This window comes from Odocoileus virginianus, chromosome 21 (assembly GCF_023699985.2).
Source record: "Odocoileus virginianus isolate 20LAN1187 ecotype Illinois chromosome 21, Ovbor_1.2, whole genome shotgun sequence".
In the NCBI taxonomy this organism is placed as follows: Eukaryota; Metazoa; Chordata; class Mammalia; order Artiodactyla; family Cervidae; genus Odocoileus; species Odocoileus virginianus.
The window spans coordinates 6,802,175-6,815,469 of NC_069694.1; the positions used below are offsets into that span (position 1 = coordinate 6,802,175).

At 44.1% G+C, this 13,295-nt stretch overlaps 1 long non-coding RNA gene and 1 other non-coding gene across 2 annotated transcripts in view; both read left to right on the forward strand.

Annotated features, from left to right (window-relative positions):
• The first annotated feature begins 1,154 nt into the window (after nt 1-1,154).
• The window catches only part of LOC139030197 (uncharacterized), a 61,636-nt gene continuing 49,495 nt past the window's right edge, over nt 1,155-13,295 (forward strand). The window contains exons 1-2 of the long non-coding RNA XR_011482480.1: nt 1,155-1,262; nt 5,112-5,219. This is a non-coding gene — a long non-coding RNA (uncharacterized lncRNA). The remainder of the gene's footprint in view (nt 1,263-5,111; nt 5,220-13,295) is intronic.
• LOC139030292 (U6 spliceosomal RNA) lies at nt 2,453-2,556 on the forward strand. The gene has a single exon (XR_011482596.1). It is a non-coding gene; the product is annotated as a U6 spliceosomal RNA (small nuclear RNA).

A 13,295-nucleotide genomic window follows, 5' to 3' on the forward strand; every position in this document is an offset into this window, starting at 1 on the left:
CCTGGCTTGGAGAATTTTGAGCATTGCTTTACTAGCGTGTGAGATGAGTGCAATTGTGCAGTAGTTTGAGCATTCTTTGGGATTGCCTTTCTTTGGGATTGGAATGAAAACGGACCTTTTCCAGTCCTGAGGTCACTGGTGAGTTTTCCAAATTTACTGGCATATTGAGTGTAGCACTTTCACAGCATCATCTTTCAGGATTCAAAATAGCTGAACGGGAATTCCATCACCTCCACTAGCTTTGTTCGTAGTGATGCTTTCTAAGGCCTGCATTAGTGCTAGTAGTTCTGGGTTCTCCATTGTCTTCTTGTGATGTGTTCCCACATCCTCCCACCACCCCACTGCCAGCATGTCCCACTTGCTCAGCAGAGGAAATGAAACCAGGGTTACCCACAGAAAACATGACTGAGGCAGGGCTTTGGCAGAGAATGTGACTGCAACTCCAAGGGTCTGCAGGTCCAGCACCATCAAATGCTCTCATGAGCTAGATAGAGCTCAGCTCCCTGTGCATGGCCAAGAAAACCAGGCCCTTCATCGACTGGCAGCAGGACCAAACTCTCGAGATGGGGTTAAATCACCTCACTGCATCAGAAGCCTCACATGGGCCAACATGAAGACCCAGAACTTCCTCCCTCTTGCCGTGACATTATATGAGCGTCTTTAAACATAGTCATTTTGAAGGAAAAAGAGCAAGAGGGAAAAAGAGTTCAGGCAGGGAGATGAACTTTAAATTAACTGAATATTTACTTAAAAGAGGCTTTTAATTGCAAAGAAGTTATTGTAAACCAAAAGAGTCCAAGATGCCTTTAATTGCTAGACTATTTTTTAAACGTTGATTTCGCTGTACTTGATTTACAGTATTGTGTTTAATTTCCACTGTACAGCAAAGTGATGCAGTTATATATATATATATATATATATGTATGTATATAATTTTTCAAATTCTTTTCCGTTATGGTTTATCACAGGATATTGCATATAGTTCCTTGTGTTATATAATAGTTTACATCTGCTAATCCCAAATTCCCAGTCCAGCCCTTCCCCACCCCCTTCCGCTTGGCAACCACAAGTCTGTTCTGTGAGTCTATTTGTTTCATAGATAGGTTCATTTGTAAGACTAAGTATCACTGTTATTCTGGCTCCCCAAGAAAACAAACTACAAGCTATTATGTAAAGCAAAGAAACCCTATTTATTTTCTGCATCTGACTGTGTGTCACTAACGAGGAAGTGTCATCACTTCTGATGCTTCCCTTCATGGATGGTGAGTTCAGTGGGCACCTGGCCTCTCTCTGCCTCTGTTTCCTTTTCGCTTCTGGAGCAGTAGTTGCACATATGATTGATAACTTTGGGGATGAGTGGGCTTTAGTGGCGATGCAATTTCCCCTCCCTCTTGAAAGGGAGCCTAACAGTAGACAAGCTCCCCTCTGTGCTCTCCGAAATCCTCCCAGATCCACTGTTGCCTGGGAGGATTGCTTACCAGATAGGGTAAACCTGTGGAATTCGGGGGCTCAGTCACTACGCCCATTTGGATTTTATGCTAAGCTAAGATCCCCAGTGTCCTCCAGTCTCCTCCACCAGTAATAAACATGACATTTTCATCTCCATTTTAAAAACAGATGGTAAAATTAACATAATATAATATTCACCAATTCTTTTAAAGTGGACAATTCAGTGGCTTTTATTACCTTCACAATGCTGGATAACTATAATCACTGTATAATTCCAGAGCATTTTCATCACTGCTCCCGCCCCTTGCAAAAGAAACTCTTACCCAGTAAGAAGTCATTCTCCATACCCTCTCACTCCCATCCCTGGCAATCACTGATCTACCTTCAGTCTCTGCAGAATTGCCTACTCTGCTTATTTCCTATAAATAGAATCAAATTACATGTGGATTTTTATGACTGGCATTTTTTCTCTTTAGCTTATTTCCAAAATTCACCCATGTTATTGCATGTACCAGTACTTCATTTCTTTTTTATGCCTTTGTATAGACATGTCACATTTATTTATCCATTCAGCATCTGATGAACACTTGTGTTGTTTCTAGTGTTTTGGCTCTAATTTCTCCATACCAACACAGAGCTTTTTGTCCTTTCCCCCCCTTTTTTCCTCTCTCTCTTTTCTTAAACTATAGCCATCCTAGTGGGTGTGAAGGGGTATGTGTCGTGGTTTTGATTTGCATTTTCTTAGTGACTGCTGTGTGCTTGCCAAGTAGCTTCAGTTCTGTCTGACTCTGCAAACGTATAGACTGTAGTCTACCAGGTCTCTCTGTCCATGGGATTGATTCCCCAGGCAAGAATACTGGAATGGGTCACCATGCCCTCCTCCAGGGAAATTCCCGACCCAGGAATCAAACCTGCATCTCATATCTCCTGCATTGGCAGGTGATACCAATAGCCGCCACCTGGGAAGTCCCTTCCTGATGACTAACGATGCTAATATTTTTGCATGCTCGCTTCGGCAGCACATATACTAAAATTGGAACAATACAGAGATTAACATGGCCCCTGCGCAAGGATGACACGCAAATTCGTGAAGCGTTCCATATTTTTATTGAAGTGAGCCTGCCCTTCTCTGGAGCAGTGTGGATGAATAAAGTTTTCTTTGCTCTGTAAAATAATAATAATAATAATAATGTTTTTGCGTGTTTATTGGCCACTTATATGTGTATATTCTTTGGAGAAACATCTATTCAAGTCTTTTACCCATCTTTAATTGGATTGCCTTTTTGGCTTGAGTTATAAAAGTTCTTTATATATTCTGGATACCAAACCCATATCAGATACACGATTTGAAAGTATTTACTCCCATTATATGGGTTACCTTTTCATATTCTTTCTTTATATAATCCAAAAAAATCGGAGGCGTCTTTTATCCAAGTTGAGTTAATTTATGCCTGTGGTGTGAGATAAGGGTCCAACTTCATTCTTTGGGTATTTTGTTGTCCCACTACAATTTATTGGAAAAACTATTATGTCCCTATTGAATTGTCTTGGCATCCTTGTCAAAAATCAATTCACTACTGAGGTATGGGTTTGTTCCTAAACTCTCAGTTCTATTTCATTGATCTATGTCTACCCTTACGTCAGCATCAGTCTTAATTACCTTAGTCTTGTAGTAAGTTTTGAAATTGGAAAGAGTGAATCCTATGGCTTTGTACTACTTTTTCAAGAATGTTTTGACTATTTGGGATCCCTTGAATTCCATATGAATATTCAGGTCAGCTTTTACACTTTTGCCCTCCCCGCCAAAAAAAACCTTTTTTTTTTGCAAGGACAATCCCATTGGATAGATGGCTTTGCAGAGTATTGCCAAATTAACAAAATTAAGGCTTCCAATTCATAAACACAGAGTGTGCTTCCATTTACTTACGTCTTCTTTAATATATTTCAGCAATGTTTCATTGTTTTCAGTATACAAATCTTGGTTAAATTTATTCATAAGTAGTTCATTCTTTTTGATGCTATTGCAAGTGGAATTGTTTGTTTCCTTTTTTTATTGTTAATGCGTGAAAATATAATTGATTTTTTGTATGTTTTCAGTATCTTTTTTATTGAAGTATAGTTGATTTACAATATTATATTAGCTTCAAGTGTACAACATAATGATTTGGTATCTTTACAGTTTATACTCTGTTAAAGTTACTACAAGATAATGGCTATAATTTCCTGTGCAATACAACGTATCCTTGTTCCTTATTTTTAGCATCTGTTTTAAAGCCTTGTTTAATTTCTTAGTTTATTTAGGACATGGAAGAGAAAAATTTCTATTTATTGGGATCTTTCAGAAACCAACACTTGATCCATATGAATTGGGTAGCTGAGGACACAGAATGAAGATCAGACAGAGTATACATACTGACAAAGGAGGAATCAAGAATGGGACTTTAGTGAATATCAACGATTAGGGGGCAGTCATTCATGTAGGGGTCTGGCTTCATAGAAATGACTTCTTAGACCAGAAAAGCTTCTTTCTCAAGCCGAAGAAAAGGTTTGACAAAGATCTTTCATCATTTATTGCTATGTTATATGTAGAGGTCCACCACAAAGCTTAAAGTCTTGAAATAACAACTAATTGAGCTTCGCTTTTCCTTATTTCAGTCCCTGGGTTTCTGCATGGTATTTGACACAATAGTTTTGCCCAATATAAAATAAGTCTGAAGAATACTAAATTAGATTTATGTGTTCTTTTAGCCCCAGGATATAAAGGTTTGTTGTCTGAGATGAGGAGGTAATGAGCTAGAGCATTGGCTTGCTAGTAAATGTTTAACAACTGGCTCTCTAGAAAGAAAAAGCCCTGAGCCTTTGCCAATTTCCATGGTATGAATGATCCCACCATGGCTGATTTCAAGATACCAAGGTGCTATCACCAAACACCCACTTAGGAAGACAGTGCAATAGTCCAGCATTATTTAGCATTTCCACTGTACAGATAAAACAGGCTTGAATAACAGCATAGATAATAGTGGTCAGTTTTCATTATTTATTACCTTTGTTTTTGCTGGAATTTGTTTTCTTATAAGTTATAGCATTTCTTGTTTTAACAATGGCTGTGTTTAACAGTCGGCTCACAAAAATTCCTGAAAGTCAAATGATCAGCTCTCACGGGTTAGTACACGTCACTTCAGCCTGGGCTACAGGTGCACTCTGAGCTGACGGATCTGTGCCCAGGACACAAGAGCACGCTATGAGCTCCCGCAGACCTCCCTCAGATTTCCTCCTGATAAGAATTTGGTAAGCCACTAAATCTCAGTTTCTTCACCAGTAAAATGGGATGATGGTGAGGGACAGGGAGGCCTGGAACACTGCAGTCCAGAGTTGGACACAGCTGAGAGACTGAGAGACATACACACACAGGGCATAGAGTTTGTGCGAGGACACAAATGCAAATAAGTGTCACTTACTATGTACTTGGCATGGGCAGAGCCTCGGAAATCTTGCCCCCCGGAGTTTGGGAGGAGGGAAGCAGAGTTCAGGCTCATGGCAACCCTAGAAATTGGGAAATCAGATTCTGATCATATGTCCCCCCCACAAAGCCTTCCTGCGTCCCCAAATACAGTCCCGACAGACTGCTCAGAAACTTAATTGTTCCACCCTTTAAATTTCAGATGTGTTGCCTAAAAGGAAGGAAGCTTTGCCCTGAGCACAGGGAACAGGGATCAGCCAGCCTGGGGCAGGCAGAGAGCAGGATCCCGGAGAGGTGTCACCTGGGACAGGTATGTCGCTGCGGGGCGAAGCTCCCGGCCTGGAGGAGGGCTTTGTGGGGGGCTGTTGGGATGTGAAGGAAGGAGAGACACCTCTGGTGGTGAGAAGGAAGGGTCAAGAAGAGGCACAAACCAGTTCTGCCCCACCTCCCAGACCTGCATGGAGACTGACTTCACACCACCTCGTGAGAAAGCTGACATCCTCTTTGCTTTTCTGTGTCCTCAGCGGCAAATGCCAGGGGTACACTTCATCAGGAAGTAAATGCATAGTGGCTGGCACTTGATCTCGTTTGTCAACATTTCACAGCCTCTTTGGAGAGGCCCGAGGAAAGATGAACTGAGAGGTATAATCCTTTCACCCTGGGAAGACCAGTTTTGGGTTTTATTTATTTATTTATTTTGCACCCTAGTATATAGTGGTCACTTATGAAACCACAACAGCAACCTGTCCATCATATATTAGGTATGGAAAATCCAGCATTCTGACAATTCCACCAAAACAGGGTCTTACTTCAGAGAGCAGTAGCGAAGTATGAGCTGGGAACCTGGCTTTGTGCTCAACTGGGAGTCCCTGGGCAAGCCACTTGGCTTCTCTTGGCTTTCATACCCTTTCTATAAATCAGAGGCAATAGTACCTACCTTGGAAAGTTGTTTTAGGGAGAACTAACATGAGTTAAATGCTAATGTAGCGGTAGCTAATGTAGTAGGTGCTCAATAAATGGGAGCAGCTGGTGTTGTTACGACTGCCCATGTGACTTGGCAAGGTTATTTCTTCTTTCTGGGTCTTAGTTTTCTTATTTGTGTCTTGTGGCCCAGATGACCTGGGCGGCAACTCTGGTTCTAGCATTCTGTTATTTCCTGACAAACAAGATTCTTTGCCTCAACTCTGGCCCTGCTTATCCAAAGGAAGAGATCAGACCATTTGCTGTTGCAATACTCAGGTAGCAAAGACCTTTGACAGCCCAGAAGGCTTGTCCATCCATCCCCTTGAAGGAGTTCCAAGGCTCTGGGACAAGGAGAAAACTGGGGTGTTTCTCTAACCACAGGATTAGAAGAAGCAAGGTGCTGGGCAGCAGGACCTGGGTGTATTGAAAACAATTGTCCTTGAAATGCTGCCTGGATGTGGTTGTTCAGTTGCTCAGTTGTGTCTGACTCTTTGTGACCCCATGGACTACGGCACACCAGGCTTCCCTGTCCTTCACCATCTCCTGGAGTTTGCTCAAACTCAAGTCCATTGAGTCAGTGATGCCATCCAACCATCTCGTCCTCTATTGTCCCCTTCTCCTCCTGCCTTCAATCTTTCCCAGCCTAGAGGAGGAAATAAATGTGCTCTTGGGCCAAAGTCAAAACAGACATGTCAGCATTTTCTCAGGACCATCTCCTGGTATTCTACCCCCAAAATAAGTGGTGACTGAGTGGGAAAGACAGTTCTCCACCTCCAGAAAAAAATTCCCCTCTGGACTCCAGTTGAATGGGAGAAAGTCTTCGTTTTTGAAAAAGACCCTGTGAATGATTATCAGAGAGAGTTGGGTAGATGAAGTCAAAGTTTATCTCTGGGCTGGAGGGGACAGAAAGATAGATTGAAGGCAGGTGGCACCCTATTAATGCTCTTAGTCCTGCCTTGTATTTCAAGTCATGCTAATGTCCTTAGCTCAGACACAGAGTATGACAAAAATTGAGTACCTTGGACACAGTACAGGGCAAGACTTCTTTCCCTCAGCCCCGGACCCCTAGGGCAGGATGCTGAGGGCTTCAGGCTGCCTTATTCCCAGAATATCTTGGGTCAACCCCATTTCCATAACAAAAAACAGAAAAGCGGAAAAGAAAAAAAAAAGCCTATTGACTATGTACAGGGTGCATTTTCTACAAATGGCTTTCTCAGAACCTCATTTGTAGCCTCTTTCTCAGAGCTGTTTTCTCAGAGCCTCATTTCTATGAGGGGCCCCCTGATTTCCGTGAGTGATTTCCAGATGTCGGTTAAGGAGCTGGTCTCCAGCTGCTTGGAAGCATTGCTCATTAAGAATACTCACAAGACCCCAGGCCTTTGGATGACAAGTCAACGGGTTTCTATCCCTCTCCCAGCTGGAAGATTTCTGCTAAATGACAAACTTCCTGAAGTTTTTCCCTACACATCTTGTACTGTGATCAACTTTCAAGATTACATTTCAGTTTTTTTTACCATCTCTCATTTTGTGCTACCAATTCCATGCCTCCCGTTAGTATAAAAGAAGCATCTGTCACAGAAAAATGGCTCAAATGGGTAAGGATGGCACCCAGCTGCCATCCTCGTGTGCCTCTGTCACTCTGTCGCCTGCCTGCACTCGGAAGGGTGAGAGCGGCAAGGAGCCTCAGACCGTATGTTCTCAGTTAACACCACCACTGATCCATCATGCCGTGGCTGCACTTTTATGCTAAATGATGGGCATATACTTAGCAATATCCTCAGAACTCTGCAACTGTGAAAAATGTGCCAATAAGGGACTCCAGGTGGGGCTCTCTTAAACCGTGGGACACTCACTTGCATAATTCTGTTATCCAGGCAAAAACAAAGAAAGGTAAATACATTCATTTGCTAGGGCTGCTGTAACATAAGACCACCAAGTGAGTGGCTCAACCAACAGAATTTACTTCTCACAGTTCTGGAGGCTGGAAGCTGACGATCACTGTGTTGGCAGGATTCTGCGGAGGGCTCTCTCCTTGGCTTGCAGGCGGCCGCCTTCTCGCTGTGTCCCCACATGGTCTTTCTGCTCTGTGTGTATGTCCCTGGTGTTCCTTACTGCGTTGTAATTTTGCCTTCTTATAAGGACACCAGTCAGATCAGCTTAGAGTCCTCCCTAATACCTCACATTACCTTAATTACCTCTTTAGGACCCTCTCTCCAAATGCAGTCACAGACTAAAGAACTAGGGGCTAGGACTTCAACATATGTATTTGTGGGGACACATTTCAGCTCGTAACAGTAAACTTCCCTAGTTTCTGTTGTTACTGATGTTGATGAGGAGGAAAAGAGGAACATACTCTATAATTTCAGAGGATATAAACACTCAGCAACTTCCCAGAGGTTAGCCGTCAGGACCAAGAAGTTTTAAAAAATGAAATCACTGGCACGAAATAGAAAAAGCTGATTTTCTTCCACTGAAATACTGGATAATAGACTTAAATAAAATCACTGCAAATGGTGACTGCAGTCATGAAATGAAAAGACGCTTCCTCCTTGGAAGAAAAGCTATGACCAACTTAGACAGCATATTAAAAAAGCAGAGACATTACTTTACCAACAAAAGCCCATCTAGTCAAAGCTATGGTTTTTCCAGTAGCCACATGTGGATATGAGAGTTGGACTATAAAGAAAGCTGATCGCCGAAGAGTTGATGCTTTTGAACTGTGGTGTTGAAGAAGACTCTTGAGAGTCCCTTGGACTGCAAGGAGATCCAACCAGTCCATTCTAAAGAAAATCAATTCTGAACATTCATTGGAAGGACTGATGCTGAAGCTGAAACTCCAATATTTTGGCCACCTGATGCGAAGAATCGACTCACTGGAAGAGACCCTGATGCTGGGAAAGATTGAAGAGGGGAGGAGAAGGGGATGACAGAGGATGTGATGGTTGGATGACATCACCAATGCAATGGACATGAGTTTGAGTAGGCTCCGGGAGTTGGTGATGGACAGGGAAGCCTGGCATGCTGCAGTCCATGGGGTCACAAAGAGTCAGACATGACTGAGTGACTGAACTGAACTGAGACTTAAATATCTTCACCATACAATTTGGATATGCAGAGAAAGTGTTTTCTTTGTATCCTCGTCTTATTTGTTGCTACCTGCTAGGTAAAGAGGAGAAAGACAACTGAATGCCCAAACCAGCTTAAAACTTAGTCAATTGAATGTTTATTCAATTGGTCCCTTTTGGGTTCTGGCAATGATGCTGGGAACAAGGCACCTTGAATTTATGCAGGTCCTTAGTAGGTGTTTGGCCCCATTACTGATGTCTACAACTGGCACAGCTCTTGGTCTTCCCTCCCACCCCCACCCTGCCACCCACTGTCCCCTGGCACTGGCCTTATCTAAGCTCCTTCATGAGCTGTTGGCCCTTCAGAGCTCTGCCCTGGCCTCTCTCTGCCATGCGGGTGCAGTGGGCATCAGGGCTGGCTCACTGGCTCTCCAGTGGGGATGAAGGGAGACTTGGGACTGTGGAGCTCCTCCTCTCTCTCTGCCTGACACACAGCCTGCTTTTCATACCACACTGGACTGCCTACCCTGCCACTGGCCCACAGCAGAGTCTGCTAACAGAGGTCTCTTCTCGGCTGATCCAATATGCCTTTCATCAGAACATGTATCTCACCACTTTCCCTCCTAACTTAGATTCTCTCTATGGCCTCTTCTTCCCATGATGCCCCAGAGGAGAAGAGGCAACTCATTTATTTCCTCTGCTTTATAGTTTCCTGGCTCTAACCCAGGTACAACCTACAGACTCCTGGCTAAACCTAAATCAAAAACAGAGTTATCTTCTCTGCCCTATGGGAGAAACTCTATGCTCTAGACCACATGGGAGTTTAAATTATTTAGAAATATCCTTTCCCTCTTCTGGGAAAGACCCAGCATTCAAGTTATTGTCTTGCTGTGAAATGCCATTTTTGATGTATTAACTCTCTTTCTCTTTGAATTTCTTCACGAACCATTTTAATCACTTCTCTGGATAAAATGATTCCTCCAACCAGTAGAGAGAAAGCAAAAGAAAAGCATATCAATCCCCCCAATTATAACTCCCATAACAATAGTCTGTGTATTTCTTAACAGGCAAAGGCAACTCCCCAAAGCACTTGCTTAATATTTTTTAAGGGAAGGAAGAAAAAAGAGGGAAAGAAATTAATATTTTGAGGGTCATAACTAATTACTGCTGGTCTTGATAGGGTAGAACAAGGCAATTTTGTTTCAATCAAAATGGAAACTATTTTGAGCAGCTTGAGAGAAGCTGAGCCTATCACCAAACTTGAGAAGTGGGCTGAAAAAGGGTCCGCGGGGTAAAAATGAAGGGATGAGCTAAACGACCTCTGCAAAAAATCTGTAGACCCCACTCCTGCTCTAACCCCAGAAAGGCCCAGGGAGGATGCTGGAGCCACGGTTCCTGGAGCCCAGTGTAGACTTGCGGCCAGGGCCCGCCCCCAGCACGCCAGCCTCTGTGAGGACAGGAGCGTGGTAGGCCTGAGAAGTCCTTGGCCCCGCACAGTCTGTGGCATCCTTCCCAGAAAGGCAGCTGAAGCTGGGCAAACGTCAGGAGGCGTGGAGCCTTCTGGGAAGACGAGAGTCAGAAAGGCAGCCGAGACTCCTCCGCCCCTGGAGCGGGGAAGCTGAGAGGGCCTTGTGGGGCGCAAACCGAGCCCACTCGAGGGGCTGATTGGGGACCCTCTGGCAGAGAGGGTCCCGAGAATAAGGTCAAGTGGCTTCTCGAAGCCTCAGTTTCCTCAGGTGTAGAAGGAGGGTGTCGATGCCAAACCCCTGCATTCACTGCGAGGGCGACACGGGGTGACGGAGATCCAGCGTCTAGAACTAGGTCTGTTACCATGCCAGTTGTCGGTACACGGTGGCCGTTTTTATGACAGCCGTTATTTTTCATGAAACCTGGAAAGAAAGAATACAGGGACGGCAGAGTGGAAAAACCTGCAAGAGAATCCTCTGGTATATAAAATAAACAAAAGGTCTCTTTGTCTGGCCCTTTTTCCTCCTTCTAGGTAAAACCAAGGAGCAGAGATCCGATTCTAAAGTTGCAGTCCATATTGTCTAAAAGGAACATAATGTAACCAGGATCCTCTGGGTGTTTACTGAGAAAATGACAAGGGTATTTAACCCCATGCTGCAAGGGTGAGGGTCACGTGCTGAGAGCCCAGCCTCTCTACTGTTCTCCTGTGATCCCGGAAGTCGGAGTCCTCAGGCTGAGTGATCCGGGGCAATGTATGCATGATACTGAGTGGGAGGACTCTGGCTTGAGTGAAGAATGGAAAATTCCCCTTTTTACTGTGACTCCATAACTGGTGTGTTAGACATGAACAAAAGGGATAGAAATAATGCAGACCAGAATTAAGAGTATGAGAACCAGCAGAGGCTGAAACCCCGGAAGTGCAGTTGAGAAAAATAAGACTCTGAAGTTAGAAGCACCATCACTGTGATTCAGCAGCTGGAGAAATCTTTACGGCCACCACTCCCTGGGTTTTCCAGGAAAGGAAACTGCGGCTCATAGAGTCAGATTACTTGTCCAAGTCCATGGTTAGCCAGTTTGAGTCTCTCTTCAATCCAGCACTCTTGCCTCATCCGGGGATTAGAGACAAGACCCTCAGAGGGAAGAGTCAAGAAGGAAGGAAAAGTGCATTGCAATCCAAGTCCCAAGATCTATGATCAGCTGGCAACGTGCAGCCTCATGAAAGGACACTTGACTCCAAGACCAGCCAGAAGGCGGCCCCGGGGGTGGAGGCCCAATGTTAAAACAACAAGCAGTTGGAGTTGAGCAATGGGTGGCAGGAATCCAGGCGCTGAAAGGGAGCAAATCCACCTGCTCAGGTACTGAAGCATAACAGGAATTGGCCAGGCTCAAACTCAACAGAAGAGACGGTGGAGGAGGGCAGAACAAAGGGCTTGGTTGAGAAAAAAAAAAAAAAAACTCACTTTGCAACACTAAAGATTCTGGCACATCAGTGGAGATTCTTTTTTTCCCCCTTGCTCTTTAGCATCTAAATCCTCCTTCCAAATTTTGAGGAATTCCCTCCCCTATTATGAGCCAGAATCTTCTTCTGGCTCTAGCATCTCAAGAGTTAACCAGAGGACGTGAACCCAGTGTAGCTGCCCTGTATCTTCTGAGGAGTAGCCAACATATGTATAATACAGACGTGAAAAGATGGAAAATCTTGCACTTCTTGTCTAGGATACCACCATCTAGGACTCTGAACTGTGCAAAGTCATAGGAACAATGGTGTTGGATCCATGGTGGTGGTGGAGGCAGGCTTGTATTAAGATTGATGTCCAAGGATGGTGGCCATGGTTGGTAAGAGTGGTGGCATCCTGGCCACACTGTGTCTGCTGCCTAACCTCCTTGGTTTCAAGCCTGTTTCTCCCACCTTCTTACAAATTCCGTGAGCAACTTTTCATTAACTCATTTTCCATCACTGTCAGCAAGCCTCCAAGCCACAGATACCTGGCTGCTATAGGCCCATGCCCTCATCTGCAGCAGAAGGAGCCATGAAGCTTTAAAAGGCTTTGACTTAGATCAGTTGTGAATCTTACAAAGGGAAAAGATGTGAGAATGGGATGGAAGACTGAGATGTTCACGGGGGAACACACACAGTGGAAACACATTCACAAAATCCTCTGTTAACTTGCTAAAACCACTAATCTGGTGCTGGGAGAGAGACCTGGCTGAATGGTCCTCCCACAGCTGGTCTCCACTGGGGACAGGCCCATGTTCAAGCTGGAGGTTTAAAAACTTGCCCAGTATCACACAGGTAGCCAAGGGGCAGAATTCTTGGAAGCTGTTGGGTTCAGCCGGACCTTGAAATGTCAGGAAGAAAAGAGGCTTTGGTTTCTTTTTAAAAGAGGCATTAGATGCTAAAGGTCTGGGCTGGATTATACAATCTGCACCAAGGACTTCCTCAGCTTCATAAACAATGAAGCATTGATTGCCGGACAGAGGGAGTCAAGAGCTATTTCCTGATGGTAACAAAGAAAACAACCCCTAGGATTTTTAAGCCACGCTGAGAAAGATCCATAGCCATGCTCTCTCCTAGCTTTCCATGCTAGAACAGGAGGAAGGGAGAAAACTTTAAAATAAAAGAGGAAGAAGGAAGAAATCCATAGTGGATATGGAAATACCCTCCGATCTTCTACCAGGCTACCATCCTCTAGTCCAGACTCCCAACTCCCTCTTCTTTCTTTGCAATAAGCCCCGAAATGTTAACCTGTTTCTATTTCCTCTCTAAAGCTGCTTTCACTCTCTCTATCCCTTAGAGTTCTTATCACTCTTTCATCCCACCCCAAAATGGCTACAGAGTAAGAACATCGCATTCCTGCTGTCCTCAAAGACAAATATAAACCTATTCTCTC